Source organism: Berghia stephanieae, chromosome 1 (assembly GCF_034508935.2).
Source record: "Berghia stephanieae isolate SIO BIC M18660-M18661 chromosome 1, UCSD_Bste_1.3, whole genome shotgun sequence".
Lineage (NCBI taxonomy): Eukaryota > Metazoa > Mollusca > Gastropoda > Nudibranchia > Aeolidiidae > Berghia > Berghia stephanieae.
In genome coordinates, this window is record NC_088360.1 from 35492992 (window position 1) to 35499022 (window position 6031).

Consider the following 6031-nt stretch of genomic DNA (forward strand, 5'->3'; position numbering starts at 1 on the left):
GGTCCTTTTAAAATAAAGGGGGGGGGGGGGGTCATTTGTGGACTAATTCTGAAGTCGGATTCTTTTCTACCGATGTCTTATCGGAGAAGGATTTTGAAACGGAGGCGCTGGAGTTTATCCTGGTTTCTATAGCGAGAAACGGACAACGGCAATTGCTTGCTACCCTTTTGACGTGAGCCTATCGCAAAATACTTTAAGCCAGATCTAGCAAACCCAGAAATTCCATCAACTGCTGGACGGACCGAGGATCGGAAAGAAAAAAAAAAAAAAGAAATCTCGACTTCACCCGGGATTAGTCTCGGTCCCTTTGCGTGTGAAGCGGGTGCTCTACCAACCGTAATACGGGGCCCCTTCTTAATTGAAATGTCTGCAACATAGCCTTCTTAGCCCTAGTCTCTAGTATGCTCTAATCGGTACCCATGTTGCTGGGATTTTTTTTATTTTCTCTCCCATTTCATTTTTCTTGCTCTTTTCATTCCCTTCCCCAGCGTGTAATTATTTGCAACTAATATGTGAATCTCGCCAATGATTGTTGAAAATGTCAAAAGGGAGCAACCAAGATACTTTTTCAAATCATTATGCCATATTAAAAATCTTTTTTTAATTGAATAGTTAAATTGCGCCAAATCCGATAAACATGCTCAAAGCACTTTACAAAAGCGCCTAGCCAACCATACATGAAATATTATAGCCGAGACATGACGCAGTAAGTCGATATTACTACATTTACTATTTTTTTACTATTTTGTGTAAATGTAACCGGTCAGGTACTCATTTTGCATGAGATAATAATATTATGAGCCTTTTCCAAGGACTTAACTATGCGCCGCTCAGAGCGGAACTCGAACCCGGGACCTACCGAGTGTCATATCACAATCATAATGAAAAATTTGTCTTTTCTGCATTTTCTTAAAATTTAGTGTAAGAAAGAGGGGTGTTCATATTCAGCAGTGATAAATCGTCCACAATGTTCACACTGTGACAGGTCGAGTAAAGCAGAGGCTCAAAGCAGTATAACGAAGCCAACAGAGTAGTAAAAAAAAAAAAAAAAAGAAATGCATTAGGACAGGCAACAGATCCTACATTGACAAACTGACATGTGAGGCAGAAGAAGCTGCTGGTAAAAGAAATTTGAAAGCACTCTGAAACAACAAGGACACTGTCGGAAAGATACAAGCAAATTGATAAACCAATTAAAGATAAAGAAGGAAAAACTCTATCCACTCCACAAGAACAGTTAAATCGACGGGCCGAACATTTTAAAGACCTTTTAATTCGTCAAATGCCAGTCAACCCTCCTTTTATACCACCTACAGGTTCAGTTCTACCTATCAATTGTGAGAAACCTATCAAAGCAGAGATTAAAAAAAAAAAGAAACTAAAAAGTGAAAAGACAGCTGGTCCAGACAATAATAATATACCTATCTGCTGAAGCAATAAAAGCAGATCTTGCCAAGTCAATTGAAATCCTCTGCCAGCTCTTTCACAAGGTTTAGACTAAATACCTAAAGACTGGAAGGAGGGCCTAATTATACAGAGTATTGATCTAAGCAACATTATTATTTTTTTTTTCATCCAATTTGTCTATTATTACAAGTTTAAAATATAATATCTTCAATGACCATAGTACAAATTCTGTCATGTCAAGATGTACGCATAAAATACTTGCGACAGTCTTAAAATTCTAAGTTTAAAATCCACAATCCATTCTATTGACGATGCTAAGAAAGAACTCTATATTTCTAATGAGATTGTTTTTGTTAGGGTATTGTTCAATTGAAATATTTCACTTTCGTGGTAAATAATTGTAATATTTTTTAAACTTTTCACACTTTACTGCGCCCTCATCAAATTACGAACTGCCTCCACTTCACAATTTTACAAGGAATATTATTGTTTTCTAACATCATAAACTGATGTCAGAAAGGTCGAAAAGGAATACAAGATGCGCTTGGGACACTATTATCATCATCATCATCATCATCATCATCATCATCATCATCATCATCATCATATTATTATTATATTATTATTATTATTATTATTATTATTATTATTATTATTATTATTATTGTTGTTTTTTAGTTATTGTTGTTGTTGTTGTGTTTTGTTTGATTATTATTATTATTATTATTATATTATTATTATATTATTATTATTATTATTATTATTATTATTATTATTATTATTATTATTCCAGAGAGCTGCATGTCTGATGGCGAGTGTCATAAATTACGATTATGATAATATAAGATAAAGTATTTGATTGAGACTCAGGCTGGTTGGGCTGAGTGGTTTGACAGTGCGCTATGATCTGAAAGGTTCGGGTTTGAGCCCCGTTTCAAACACTTTTGTTTATATCTTCCTATTTGGGCTCCTTATAATTAGCTTCCAATTTACATGAGTGATGATTTTGTGGTCTGGCATTATGACATTTAGACGCTTCGGACCCCGGGAGGGGCAACGTTGAGTCCTTGGAAAATATTCTTTACTCCAGATTCTTTCACCGCATCCAGGTGTAAAATCTGGGTGGGGATCCTGACCTCCCATAGTGGGCAGGGAGGTACATGCTCTGTCTTCTATCCCCCCATACCCGTTTCCCAATTGTTTCCTGTCATTGTCTTGGAATGAGATTACTTAGTTTTGTCCTGATCCTTGCCGGAGCTCCTTAGCTGGGAGGGAAACAGTCGAATGTATAGTTATAGTTTTGGGAGATGATATTTTTTCCCTTGTAAATCATCTCTCTGTTATGCATTGTATTATGTTTAGTTTACATATTATATTATATGATTGGTAAACATTTGAGAGTATTCCTCTTAGTTGGGACCTGTGCTTGTGTCTGGATGAGACTTTTAGGTGATCTCAAACTAAGTACATTGGTGGTATGTTCTTGGAATCTGCATCTGATCCCTATTTGTTCCCAGTTCCCCTATGTCTTACTTTTTCTTGGGTGCTTTAATTGTAATTCTATAACTTTTTACTATCCCATTATCTTCCTTTTTACTGGCGCTGATATAACCTAAATAATGTGTTGCAAGCGCCATAAAGCCCTTAAAAACAAAAAACAAAAACAAACAGGTGTAAAATCTGGCCAATAGCGGCGTTACATCTGATTAAAAAAAAATTTAAAATGTAATAGCGCTCTAAGTTGATTCCTTGTAAAAGATTCTTTACTCACATCCACTCAGGTGTAAAGTGAGTACCCGGTCAATAGCAGCGTTGTCTCTATCGATATTTTTTTTAAAAATATTATTATAAAATCGCCTTCGGGTTTATTAACCAGCCTCATGTCTGGTCCCACATATTAAGTGTTGCTGTTGTCTAGGGACCCCTAATTGTACAGCGCTTTGAGCACATTTGGTAAAAAGGCTCATGATTTTCTTTTATAAATCTGTATTGATATGAAAATGTGAGATAGTAGGCTTAAGATTGATAATGAAAGAAGAGTGAAAAAAAAAAGCCTCACTTTAAAAAATTGAATTGGTCCTCTCATACGAATGTAATATGGATCCTTATGGTTCGTGTGTTGAACGTGCAGAGGTCAAGAAATGGAAATTATTATTATTATTATTATTATTATTATTATTATTATTATTATTATTATTATTATTATTATTATTATTAATTATTATTATTATTATTATTATTATCATCATTATTATTATTATTATTATTATTATTATTATTATTATTATTATTATTATCATTATTATTATTATTATCATTATTATTATTATTATTATTATTATTATTATTATTATTATTATTATCATTATGGGTCCAAGGTAGCTCAATTGATAGAGCACGCGGTTATAAAAATTGAACCTTGTTCAAATCCGTGTAAAATTCAAATTAAAATGATAATTTTGATCCTCTCAGTCAACACAACTATGATTGAGTTTCTGGGTCTTAAAGAAATTTGATGGAAAGCACTTGTGATTGACAAACGCCTTGGGGTTTGTTTTTAAAGTGATATCGGCTCTTTCATGCGAATATATGGAGCTTCATGGTTAATGATTGACGCATCTGAAGAATCGTAAGTGAATTGTACAATCTTTTTCATTCAGCAGAAACTGGGATATTTTTCGGCTCCATAAGTTATCACCATAACATTAATCAAACGATGTGAACTCGAGAGTCTGTGTCCATAATACGTACCATGCGTATATACTACTTTGCACCTAAATGGGTAGCGGGTAGTTTGAAACCTACAGGCTACATAATGTATTTGGGGCTGGTTCGTGGATTGTTTAAACCCTGGTACGCCTCAAGGCACGACAACAAGTCGTAGAATTTTTTTCTTTTCATTTTGGTTCTCTGCAAAAACAAGGTGACAATATGCAGTTGTTGCAAGGTAATCAAATGGTGAACTTAACATTTCGAGTAAGTCACTAGTCATATTTATTCTTAAAATTCTATGGCGTCGGTGGCCAGTTGGTAGCTATGTAGTCTCGTCGTATAACAACACCAAGCGACAGAACTGAAAGCGTGCTTAGTGACCGCTGGGTTACAATGATTTAAAGACCCTCCGGTAAAATGCATAAGACACGTGTCCGCTTTCGATTTAGATATATGAATAAGTTCTTGGCTATATTCATTAAAGGATAATGCAAGATTTTTAGTTTCATTTATTTTATTGAAATATAATTAAACAATAAATGGGAGGGGCGAGTCATTCATTTTATTGAAATATGATTAAACAATAAATGGGAGGGGCGAGTTTATCTTATTAGTATAAAAAAGGAGAGAGATTTGATCTTAGCAAAGTGCTATGGATTTGATCCACAATAAGATTATAAGTGATGGCGCTTATCTTGAAATAATTGAAAAGTACACGAACACACAACAGTAGAAAAAAGACATCTTGACAACTCGACACAAAACAAACATCTAGAATTAAAATGCGAAACAACACATTGATTGACCACCGACGCCTTAGACTTTTATGTTAATATGGCTTCTCTAAAGTTCAAGCTCACATAATTTAGTCAGCTTGCAACAACTATCTAAATATTAGTAGTAATGAGAATACAATAAACAATGACTTTTTTGTTGCCGTGTCTTTAGGCCAACCAGCGTTTAAAATTTAAACAACCCACGAACAATATATGCATTATGTTGCCTATAGATAGTATGCGCTTGGCTAAGAGGCTCACAACATTGCTATCCGGAAGTATAACGGACCAACACACAAAACTATGTGTATTCTTGAAAGTTTATAGTCTGGTTAATACAGTTTAGTTGATAATTACTCATAAACGCGGATGGCAAGAAACAATAACAAAGCCCCGAGTGACGTCAACTTCATTCTATCTATAGGTTTTTAACTACCCACCTACCAACTACCATTGCTGTGCGTCGTAGTACATACGTACTGTGTGCATGAACTCCTGTCAAGTGACGAGAAACGTGATTAGTGACCGGATGGTCACAATGATATGGAGAACTTTAGCGCCAGCGCTGTGACCCCTGGTAAGGTAATTAAGACACATGCCCTCATTCGACTCAGGAGTGAATGAGTACTTGAATATATGGTCAGGGATATTGTAAGATTTTTAATTTCATTCAATTTATTGAAACATATTTAAACAAATCCGGAAAATTAATGGGAGGGGTAGGTTTATTTTATTGGCACAGAAAAGGATAAAGAGTCTGAGATACTGTTCATGAATGTAAAAAGAATTGTACAGAAGGGATTTAATCATAGTACTATATAAAACGCCATGAATTTGATATACAATGAATATTACGATTGGTGGCGCTGATCTCTATCTATGTATTTTATTAACCACGCCTCTCTCTCTCTCTCTCTCTCTCTCTCTCTCTCTCTCTCTCTCTCTCTCTCCCCTCACTCTCTCTCTTTCTCTCTCTCTCTTTCTCTCTCTCTCTCTCTCTCCCTCTCTCTCTCTCTCTCTCTCTCTCTCTCTCTCTCTCTCTCTCCATCGAGAAAGAATTGCAATTCAAAGCCCTTTGTCCATTTAGGGGTAGATACACGGTATAAATTATTACATGCTTTATGTCTCGTTCTAAC